At 35.2% G+C, this 12762-nt stretch overlaps 1 protein-coding gene across 22 annotated transcripts in view; it reads right to left on the bottom strand.

Moving 5' to 3' along the window:
* The window catches only part of Bmpr1b (bone morphogenetic protein receptor type 1B), a 420914-nt gene that overhangs the window by 145413 nt on the left and 262739 nt on the right, over positions 1–12762 (bottom strand). The gene's annotated exons all lie outside the window — the stretch shown is intronic.

Raw genomic sequence — 12762 nt, 5'->3', positions numbered from 1 at the left:
GAGGTGAGCAGGGCTCAGCTTTCTTCTTCCCATGGATAATAAATGCCGGGCATGTGGCGCATCATAGACTCCAGGCACTGGGCCATTGGTGGGGACATCCCTCCTGTGGGCATCAGAGCTGAAGCCAACAGCCCGTGAGTAGAGATGCAGAGGCAGGGAGTGATGGGGTCACCAAGATGTTAAGTTCACTCCATTCAAATCTGCATGACATTTTACAGTTTATATAACTTCACATAGGCATGCTAGCATCATTTTAACCCAAGTAGTGTGAGATATCCAGTGTGAGATATCCAGTAGCTTATCTGAATTGGCCTGTCCTCCTAAACTCTTTTACTAACATACCACCACAGTTCATAAAAATCTTTAGGAAAATACTACCGCTACCTTATACACTGATTAAGAATTTTATGTGATAATTCAGTCTAATTCTCAAATTAAACTCCCACATCATTCCATAAGCCCAATAGAGGTGTTCTACCATATTATCATGTTACAATCTTTTCGAAGTTTTCAGAAACTACTAGATTAAACTTTTAAATTTTTCTCAGTATGATATAACACTTGTAATTTGTTTTCTTAAATGCCTTGCACCTGCTACTCACTTTTTCTACTAGAACCTGTCACAGATTAGCATGTAATTACATGTTCATTTCTTTATATTTTCCTATATTCTCATTAAGCAAAACACATTTAAGAACAAACTGGGAAAGGTGGAAACACTTGGGCTTTCCTCCAGGGTCTTCCTGCCCCCTCAAGATTAACTCTGCCATCCAACAGTGTGTACACATGCATCGAAGTGTGTGAGGGTCAAGGTGGAGGGAACGCTGCCCATGAAAATTATTTTAGAAGGTAAAAATTTCACAACTTGTAAAATTTCATAATAGCCTTAAATTGTATCTTCTTTACTTCTATCTATAATTTTCTTATTTCTTCCAAAGTCCTTAAAAGTAAGTTTTGAACTAGACTAAAAATACGAATTATTTGTTTTGAATGTCATTTCCTGCCCCATATAATGTCTAATAAAGTTCCTGAAAAGCAGAGCAACACAAAGCTTAAAAGTTAAACTACAAACAAAAAACTTCATTTACAAATAACAAAAAAACATTTTTTGTAAAGATGTGATCTGAAAATGCGTGATCGTAATGTGATATAACTAATGAAAAAGACAGACTCCTGTGGAAACTGAAATATCTGGGTTACAGACAAAGCTCTCACCTGCCTCAAAAACATTCAACAGCATGGCATGGATTTACGCAGAAGAACAGCTTTCCTAAGGTTTTTGTTTGTGTGTGTAAAGAAACCCTGCTAGAATTGCAAAGGTGGAAAGTATGGAATGGAATGAGAACCACAAAAGTAGAAGATTTATTTCTTATGTTGATAAATAATCAGCAAAGCCTGTCTTTCTTGCAGCAAGTGGATTTGCTGCTCTCTGTCAGACTTGCTACCTCTGCAAGCCTTCTCTGCACTGCTGTGCTGCTGCTCAAACTTTTAAACATGTAGCAGTAAAAAAGTGAAATCACCTATTTGATAAGAAACTTATACACTATACTGTAAAGTTGTTAGACTCAAAGACCTGGATTCCAATTCTACTTCCTGTGCTTTCAAAGCTGTATGATCCTAAGCATTGTTAGTTAACCTTCCCAAATTCCTATTTTCTCACTTATGAATGAGAAATCACTTAAAGGGTTAAATAAAACTACATTTACACACACACACACACACACACACACACACACACACACACACTCAGGACATAATGTTGCCCAAGTTATCATTAATTGTAAGGTGACAAATTAGGTGACTTTCGAGAAACTGTGAAAGACACTAATTGTTCTTAAACATTTTATAAGGGTTTTTATGTGGCATTCTCTGTTCCTGCTAAAATTGGACAGGTTTTCTTCAAACTACCCAGCAGAACAGTTTTCTGAGTGGGTCACAGATGGAAGACAGAGATAAGAGAGAGACAGAAGCTAAAAATCCCCAATGTGACAGGAAGTGACCACAGGGCAGCACACACTCATGCACAAGAAGAAACGTCAGGGAATGAAAAAGAGCAAACCAGAGGAAGAAGATGAAGTAGAAAAGGAATAAAGTTACCAAGCAGAATCCTGGTAACATAGACAGACCATTTCATTCCTAGGAAACACAGGCAGCACATAAACAGCTTTAGACTAATCACAAGTCCAGGTTCCTGAGTTAAAGAGTGCATAATTTCTTCAGATACACATTAAACTTACTCTGCAAGCTATATAAATCTACCTGAGACAAACAAATAGCACAAGACAAAATGTCACTCTATACAAGTCTATTTCTACCAGTAAGAATTGAAAAGCATTTCATGTGGATAATGAAAAACTCAAAAGAACATATGCACTGTACATTTAAAACATAACAAAAATTACATTTTGAAGGAGCTGTGAATTCCTTCAGAACAGTGTGTCCCAGGTCACCACGTTCTCTTTGCCTATTATTGTCCAGTTTGCTGTGCCAACAAGCTTCAGACAAGAAAACAGACACAGATATCAATGTTAGTAAGCAAAACTAGTGCTGGGAACAATCATACATTTATTTACTGATGAAGTTAAAATTGGTATGAAGAGAAGTGAAGAGAGACTTTAAAATGAAATAAATTCCACATACAGTAAAAGCAAGTATTTACAGAAGCTCTAACATATATTATGTATCAAGGATACACAGAACAGTAATAATTTTGATATGAAAGCAAGAAGCTAAACACGATTTTAAAAAAGGAGGAATAAAATGAATAACCTACTAGAACTTTAAGATGTTAATTAATATGTGTATTGAAGCATAATATTCCAGTTTTTACAAGAACAACTTGCTTTATTAACTAAAAGATATAATTTTAAACATTCATGGGCAATATCAAAACCTTAATAAAATGTACTTTAAAAACTGGCAAGGTTGGCAATATAGCTGAGCGGCACAAGTGCCTGCCTGGCAAGTGCAAGTCCTGAGTTTGACTCCCTGTACCAAAAAATAATCAAAGAAACAAAAGCTTGTAAAGGCATAGCTGTGTATAAAAATAGAGTGCCCAGGGCCAGGAATTTAGCTCAGTGGCTTAAGTGCCTGCCTGGCAAGCACAAGGTTACGAGTTTGATGCCCAGTACTCAAAAAAAAAAAAAAAAAAAAGAGTACCCAAAGAGAAAATGTCCTGCATTATCTTTAAACAAAACTGTTTGGTAGTGTTAAGGAGGAAAACAGGACAAATTATATTGTGGCAGTCAAATGCATAACCAAAAATTAGTATTACAAATGATTTTTTTTCAAAAACTCATCTCAGGAACTCCCATTGACAAACACATAAGCATTGTTTATGAAGTGGTCCATTTATACCAGATTATGCTATCTTTTTTCACATCATTTCGGATAAGCAATTAGTATATAAATCCTGAGTTCTAGTGATACCAAAATAGCTTTTCCTTTTCCAATCCCAGAGATTGATACCACAGTAATAAACTTGAGTCTCTTAACTAAGTAGCTTAAAATAGAGATGACAGCAAAGTCTTCCAGTTAGACAAGTGCATTTCTGCCTTGCGTGTAAGTCATGATCCAGAAACAGATTCCCAGGCAGAACGGTGAGCCCTGCTGAGCCCTGCTGAGCTGAGCTGCCTGCCCAGCTTCACTCATGTCCTCAGCAGGCAGGTGAGAAGGATGGACTGAAGGTCCAGTTGGCCCACAATGGGACAAAATGGTGAAATCAATAACAAGGAGTACTAAAATCTGAGAAACTTAAAAGAAATTTTTAGCTGCTTCCAAAATGATTTCAAGGACAGGGCTATTTCCTTCCATTTTGAGAATCCAGTGCTAAACCCAAAAGACAAGAAGCTCCATGTATCACTGATTTTGTTAGCTTTCTTCTACACTTGGAAAACCACTGTCCCTGAGCTCAATCTTGCAGAAATACAAACTGGGGAGATATTTGATATCTGACCCATGGTGACTCACCACTATTCTTGCTACTTATAACAAAAGATACAACTTCTATTTGCAATACTTTTTTTTTAATCGGTACCGGGGGTCAAACTCATCACTGCATGCTTGCAAGGCAGGCACTTATGCCACTGAGCTAAATCCCCAACCCCTTTGCAATGCTATCTTGAAAGATAGACTTTGGCAAGCTTGCATTTATAGCATGATCTTACTACTTATTAGCAATGAGAGGTTGATCAAGTTAATTTTCATTTGGGGGGGTTTCAATTTTCTTTTATTCTGAAAAGAGAAGTCACCCAAAGAAGTAATATAAAGATTAATAGAATAAATCCATATATGTACACAAACCCTTCATTAATAGTGGGTATTATTAAAGCACAAGTTCTCACACAGATTGTACTGTTCTGTACATCAATGTTTGTAGTATATCAAGTTTACACTTCCTGTGAAAAGCTGGTGTATGTACACAACACATCCCAATCCCTTTTTTTACCTCCCTTTCCTCTTCTCTCTTTTCCTCACCTTAAAGAAAGATCTATTTCCGTCCTTTCTGTAATATTCTATTTTGCTATTGTTTTGTACTTTGCTTTTCTTATAAAAGAGAATCACATGATATTCTTATTAGATTTTGTTTTAACATAAAGAACATGCACAGCTGCTTGTTGGAAATAATTTTGAGAGACATGCCAAGTTAAATGCAACAACACCCTAATCTGTCCCAATACTGAAACCTCATTTAACAAGAAACATGGAATTTTACCCCAAACTGATAAAATTTTAAAGGAAATAAAAATTAAGGGAATAAACTTAAATCTGTACCATGGGATAACAAGATGAATCCACAAAATGTGTGGAAAAGGGGATGAATTATTCAAAAATTAAGTACTTGCTTTACAAAGTCTTTGTGAATCATACTATTAATAAACAATGACAATGAATAAGTTTTCCCCTGGATATAAAACAGCTTTCTAACTTTCAAAGGAGAGGGGGGGAAATATTAATTAGATTTAAAAATAAAGATATTTCAGAATGCACCCATTTTTCAAAACATACAAGATCAAAGAATAATCAAAAGCTTAAGAAATTAGTTGTTTTTAAAGAATTAAATTCTAGTTAATGTGATGCAGGGTAGAGCACTCAGTAAAGAATAAAGACACTTCCATATAATAAAGAAGAACTACTATGAATCAAAGAGAGAAATACAGTTCCAAGAGAAAAATTAAGCATATACATAGATTAATGATAGATAATAAAATTTGTAATAACTAATAATCCACTTGGGTTCAAGGTCACTATTAGCTAAATAAAAATAAAATACCACTTTCTTTTATCATTAGTAAACATTTAAAAATTATAAGTCTCTTGAAATGTAAGAATTTAAAAACATGGGTAATGCATATCCAAAGTGCAAGATATTGGTCTCATCCAAATTTCGCTGTGGGGTACTCAGAACCTTCACGGGCTGGAAGATGCTGAACGACAGTCACTTTGGTGTTTACACAGGAGAAGAGGTCACAGGGCAGTCAGTACAGAAATGGAAGACTGAGGTTGAGATGAACCTTCAACTCTTTGCACAAAAACATCTCAAGTACCGTAAAATTAGTAAGTGTGAAAGGGGCTAGAGAGCCTGAATGCCTTTGGAGTGGTAGAAACAGGAATAAAAGAGCAAAGACTTACTATAAGAATTTGTATTCAAAATCAGCTTGTTTTATCCATCTCTATCTCTTTATTTACATTTTTAAAAGATCCTAAACGCAAGTCAGTATAAAATGGAAAACCACGTCTTGACTCTGAGTTTTGTTTTTTCAAGGTTTTTTCTTTTTGTCAATTACAATAAATAACCATATTCAAAGCAAAGTTATAAAACAAACGTAACAATACATGCTTTAATAGAAAGCTTCAGATGCATTCAGAGCATAAAACATGTTTTATAGGTTTTTAAAATCTTTTTGGCTTTTTTTTTTCTTTTATCAGTACCAGGGATTGAACTCAGGACTGCCTGCATGCAAGGCAGGTGCTTATGCCGCTGAGCTAAATCCCCAGCCCTTTAAAATTATTTTTATGTTGTTTTTCCTTATTATTTGCTGTTACAATTTAGGCTTAAAATGTCCCCCAGAAAGACTGGGATGCTTGCTGGCTTCAGGACATGTTGGATGTCAGCACTATAACCTCATCAGGAATAAGACCAAAATTTGACAGCATTGTTTGGAAGTGGTGGAAACAGGAGGAGGGGTCTGGATGGGAGGTGATCTTGAGGACTGAATCTGGCCCTGTCCCCTTCCAGTCTGGCTCCTCCCTGAAACTCTGCTTCCAGCTGACAGAGGGTGGGCAGCTTTGCCGCACCACACCCTTCTAGCATGCTCAGGAACACAGCTGTGGAACCAGTCAGCCAAGGACAGAAATCAACAACAAAATCAATTTTTGGTCTTGAGGGTCTTCAGCCCAGGCACTTTGTCACACCAATGGAGAGCTGACTAACATCTTGCAGCGTTTGCAGAAAGGAGAAAGGTTATGAGACCATATCAGGGGCTGTTTTACCAAACGAAACAGCAAAAATCAGGAGAACCACATGGGTATTTACCATTAGAAAAGAAATGTTTAAAGTATTTTTAAACAAAAAAATACTCCATCTCACTTAAGGTCAATAACTAGTACCTTTCACTTCCAGGAATTAAGAAATCAAGCAAAATACAGAGATATAACAAAATAAGCTTTAAGTGCAACATGCAGAATAAAAACAAAGCAATTGCAAACAAATAAGAGAAGCTATATTAGTAAAACACTGGCCTTAGGATGATGTGTTTCTTTTCTAAAATCTAAAGCATAAGCTGGTATTCAGCAAGTCACATTACCCACTGGTGCCAAAGTTACCTAGCTATAACATGACGAGTAGAAGAAGGACTGTAAAGTTCCATTTTCATAATTAACTTCTATTCTCAAAATCTATGGCAAGCATAGTTCTAAAAAAATTTTGATTGGCAAGGTAAGATGCTAAGAATAAGACTTTATTGTTTTGTTGAAATCCTTTATGCCTCATTCCAACCACAAAAGTTCTTTGACCTTTTCTCGATGGTAGAGTTGCGTTTTAGCCTATGTTTGTTTTTACTATAATCTTTTAATATGGAAGCAAGCTTGGATTTCTGTCCTCACTGGCTAACAGAAACTATGTACGTTTCTCCATCCACGATCAAAGAAAACTCCACTTTCCTAGTCTTGTAACACATGTAATACTTGATATGCCAGTAATGGCTATAAAATTTATAGCTTGAACTTTTTGGTAAGGAACCTTCTCCATATCAATTTTACCTACCTCTGGGTAGTTATATGGGCAAAACACATGTGAAAATAAATTTCAAATTAAATTATGGACCATTCCAAGCAATTAAAATGTTGCCAAGTTTTTCTTTGAAAATACCAGTCTTATTTTCATTCCTGAGACAGATACAACTCAAGGTTAAACAAACAAGAGTCATATTCAATGTCTGGAAGAGGTTTATAAGACTTACATGGTAATGGAAAGTGCTGGTAGATTACGTTAAGAAGTAAAGATAATCAAAACAAGAAAATTTTTAAATTCCTCTAAATTTTGTGTGAAATTTTACATATGCCTCTGGTATACAAAGTTTCCTTATGTAAAGCACTTTATGTATGACAGATAAATAAAATATAAAGATTAAACAAATTTTAGTTTTAATGAGTGTAAGAGCTGAAAGAAACAGCTGCTGTTTCTCAACTACTTTTTTAAACACTGACTTCCTTTTCTTTCAACATTTCTATTTTGAGAAGCAAATTCTTCTTTTGACTGGAATGGAGTACCACCTTTCAGATTTGGGAAAATTTAAGCCCTGAATTCCTTTTATCTCCTTAAACCCCTATCTCTTTAACAGCAAATAAAATTTAGAGGTATCCTTTTATCAGTAACACAGAGCACCTCATTCTCAGCCTCCAGGAATCTTGCAGATGGATTCTCACATAATGCTTTTTTTGCCTTTCAGAAGATGTGACACTGCTTCATATGCTGGGGCATCATTTAGTTTATCAGAGAGGAGGACCACAAGACAGCAGCAACTAGCTGAATACACTGACATTTCCATCAAATAATCAAGGAAACGATACTATGTGGATATCCATTCCAAATTTGCATTTGCTAACCAATATACTGTTACACTTTTTGTTCAACAAATACCTAATTGGACCGATGCACACACATAAACACACACTCTTGTGACTGAGGCTAGTAAGAGAAACAAAATAATTCTTTTAAAAAGCACCACTGCCAGGCATGCTGGTACACACTGGGGAGGCAAAAACATTACTGAGAGTTTAAGGCCAACCTAGGATGCCCTGTTAAGACTCTGTCTCAAGCCTGTTCTATCTACTTCAATAACTTCCATCAACCTAACCTAAGTTGTTTTTGTTTCTTTTAAACAGAAAAAAATAAAAATTTCAAAACAAGATAATAGGAGGGTAACAATGGTTAATACATTGATTTTTTTTATCTTTAGTTACTCAAGAATACAAGATATCAACACTTAATTCTCTAAACAATAATATACTCTGGTTTCTCTTCAGATTGTATACATTTTTCACCTTTTACTAAACAATATTAGCACAAACCTTTCTTTTCAATGAACTAGAGAAACTAATAGTATAACTATATTAACTATATATTATATTAATTCTTCCTGGTACTTACACTAAGGAGACAATATGATGTTTTCATGTGAATCTGATTTATTTCACTTATTAGTATGGTCTCTAGTTGTATCCATTTACCTACAAAAGCCGTGAGTTTATTCTTCTTTGTGGTTGAATAGCACTCCATTGCACAAAAAGACCACATCTTTTTTTTTTATGCATTCTTTGGTTGATGGACATTTGAGTTGTTTCTAAAATCTAGGTATTACAGATTATGCTGCTATAAACATGGTTGCACATATATTGCTGTGGTATAATGTTTTTAATGCTCCCGGGAAGATACCCCGTAGAGGAATGCTGGGTCAAATGGGACCACCAGTCTTAGTTTTTTGAGGAACTCCACACTGATTTCCACAAACTCACATCAATAGCAGAGGAAAATTCTTTTACCCCATAGCTACTCTGGCCTTTGTTATTGGTTGATTTCTTGACAGCTATTCTTTATGGGGTGAGACGGAATCTCAGTGTTATTTTAATCTTATCTCTTGAATGACCAGTGATGTTGAATATTTTTATTTTGATGTTTCTATTTCTTCATCTGAGAAGTGTGTAGTAATCACAGATGCCCATTTTTGCACTGGGTCTTTAAATTTGGGAGGTATGATTTTTTTAAACCTTTATATATCCTTTGAGAAAAAAACTATGAAACATTTTTTTCCAACATTGTTGATTATCTCTTCATTCTGTTGGTGGTTTCTCTTGCTGTGCAAAAACTTTTTTAATGAGGTCCCAAGTTGTTGATTCTTTGTGACAGTCCCTGTGCAATCAGGGTTTTATTCATAAAGTCTTTGCCTAGGCCAATATCTTCAAGAAGTTTACCTATTCTATCTTCTACATTTAATGTTTGTTTTAATATTTAGATTTTTTATTCATTCTGAACTTAGTTTAGTGTGTAGTGAAAGATATGGATCCAATTGCAATCTTTGGCTGGTATACTGCCAGGTTTTTCAGCACAATTTTGTTAAACAGATTGTCTTTCTTCCAATGAATATGTTTGGCACCTTTGTCAAAGATAAGGTGGCTGAGTATGTCCGGAGTTCTTTCTACATCTTTTAATGTTTTTCATCAATCTTCAGGTCTTTTTTTTTTTTTTTTAGGGAAAAAAATCATATCACCGTAGCTTTATGGTAAAATTTCAAGACAAGGATTGTGATGCCCTGTGTTGCCTTTGTTGTCTAGAATTGCCTTTGCTATTCTAGGTCCCTTCTGGTTTGAGATGAATTTTAGGAGTGTTTTCTCTAATTCTGTGAGATATGCTATTGGAATTTTGATTAAAGTTACATTAAATCTGCATAGCAGTTTTGGAAGTATAGCTATTTTCACTACATAGGTCTTCCTACCCAAAAGCAAAGGATGTATTCCCATTTTCTGATATCTTCAATCACCTTTTTCAGAGTAATGTAATTTTCAATGTAGAGGACTTTTATTTTCTTTATTAGACTGATTCCTAGGTATTTTTTTTTTTGGATGCTATTGTGAAAGGTATTGTTTCCCTAATTTCTCTTTCTCAATTTGTTATTCCTGTAAAGGAAAGCTAATGATTTCTGAGTGTTGACTTTGTATCCAGTTACACTACTGAATTTGCTTATTAAATTCAGCAGTTTTTTAGTGGAGTTTTTGGGGTCTTCTGCAAATAATAATAACCTAAGCTATCTTTTAAAGTACATTAGTAAATTTCGGTTTCGTTGAAATTCTGGAAAACTTTTTATATTCTAGGTCTTTGGGGAACATAAAAGAAAAAATTTAAAATCTTGGCTACAAATAATGTCCAGTCTTATGTGGAAAACCCAGCACAGATAATTATAATATAAAAATTTACAAAGCCCCAGGAGAAATGCTTATGGAAGGCATCAGAGCTGAGCAGACAATGCAAGGTACTGGGGACGGAGGCCTCCACTGAACCTCAAAGGCAAGGTTAGCAAAAGGGCTTTCAGGATGCAGAGAGAAGCAGACGTGAGAGCTCATCACAGTACTCCAGCATACCGGGAGGCTGAGACAGGAGGCTGGCAAGTTCCAGCATAGCCTAGCTGGATCTTATCTCAAAATAAAAACATAAAACAGTCAGAGGGGGCAGGAAATGAAGCTCAGCCTGAGGACTTTAATTCCTGGTACTGACATAAAAAAAAGGGGAATCACAAGTCCAGAAAAAATCAACATGGCGTGGAAATATAAAATGACGAAATGTTCAATACTGCTAAAACAAGAAATGAAGGAAAAAGGAACATAATTTCAGGTTGAGAAGAGGGATACAGGTAACATTTGAAAAGGAATGGCAGAAGATAAACACAAAGTACAAGCAGTAGCTAGATCAAAAACTTCCAGTAGCAAGAAGGAGGAACAGAAGACTTGGAGTAGAGTGTTTTTGCAGAAAAGCTGTGTCCCATCATGCAGGAGACTGTCTCTATAACAGTGACATGGTAGATGGAATGGAAGCAAAAGTGGGGGAATGAGGGTCACGAGGAAGGGGAAAACAGCATTTCAATCTAACTTCACTCTCCTTGTTTTAATAGGTACTTGACAAGTAATACAAGAAGCCCTACATTCATTTTTATAATATGACTGCATAAAAATTTTATTTACAAATCTAATAAATAACCAGTATCAGGACTGACAAGGCATTTCAAGGTTTAAAACACTAAATCAATGTAAGACCCATATTGGATATTATTATACAATACCATAATCATCTACTTTTTTTCCTCCTGTTTGAAGGGAAAACATTCTTTCTATTTATTTCTATTTCTATTTAGTTTCTATTTATTATTTTAATTTATTTGCAGTGTTTTCTGCCCAAAGTTCCAACACAGTACTTCAGAAATAAATCACTAGAAGGAATAAAGTGAAACCAATAAAAACATAAGAAAGAGCAAGATATGTTTATATGATATATAAAGCAAAGATAAAAGATAGTGAATAAAGAACTGAAATCATTATCTTGCCCATGACATATTATCCAAAGAAAGTAGCAAAGAAAAATCTATTGATGTCTGTCAGGTTCTTTACTTGAGGAATACCCAATTAGGTCAATCACAGTTGCATTTTCAAAACAAATATTGCCAAAAATTAGAATCCAAACCTACTAAAGAACTTGAGGACTCTGCTTGAAAAATACAAGAAAGTTTGATTAATATAAAATGAGTCTTAAATGTTAAAATACATTTAAATATGAATCATACTAGCGTCAAAGAATTTATGAGTTAATAAATTCTATTTTGAATCATTTTGCATCATTTAAAAATTGTATATTACATTCAACAAAAACAATGCTGTACAATTACTGGCTTCACTTGAAGAGATTTTTACAAACAGACCTTTTCCACCTGCTACTTTGATCAGATTGGTCTCATCTTAGAATAAGCTGGACTCAGCACAGCAGCCCTAACAGAAACTGTGCTAGGAGATAGCACTGCAGCAACATTAATGTTATTTTGCTTTTAAATATGTAGTACAGAAAGCGCTTTGAAACTACCATCATACGTAACCAAACCTAAAAATGGTTAAATATCATACTAACATTAACAGTTCCACAATCTGAAAAACAAGAACACTCTTACTCTGTCAGTAGATAAATTTCTTCTAATTCATGCTATAGTTTTAGTGAAGCAAGACGCTGATTTTCTAATCCATAGGTAACAGACAAAAAACAGGCATACACATTTGAAGAGTGATCTAAACCAGAAAAAACACAGAAAACTATTTCTTCTTAACCCCTTTTGCACTGTTGTTTTGAATGATAATGTGGGATGTGAAGGACAATAATGATAAACTGCACCATGAGTATTCACAGAAACATGTTTAAAGTGCTACATGCAATGAGAGACAAAGTAACATACAGGAGGACACACTGATTCTGCTTTAATGTTTAGTAAGCAGTCTTAGCCAATAGCAAGTCACTTGAAGAAGCAGTGATTTACAAAATGCTTAAATCCTTCTTAGCTCCTGGGACCAAAAAGGCAGTTCTACCTTGTCATCAGCCCTGGTTCTCTCTGTTTCCAAAGGAACAACTATTTCCCTCCAGGGAACTGTCACTGGACGTAATTCTCCTAAAGAACGCAGGGCCCCATGCTGCTCACCGTCACCACTTGCACAACTTGGGCTGCTCTATCTTCA

The sequence above is a fragment of the Cavia porcellus genome, unplaced genomic scaffold (assembly GCF_034190915.1).
Source record: "Cavia porcellus strain 051 isolate PalLab524CR breed Dunkin Hartley unplaced genomic scaffold, mCavPor4.1 scaffold_4, whole genome shotgun sequence".
In the NCBI taxonomy this organism is placed as follows: Eukaryota; Metazoa; Chordata; class Mammalia; order Rodentia; family Caviidae; genus Cavia; species Cavia porcellus.
This window is presented reverse-complemented; position numbering and strand designations above follow the sequence as displayed.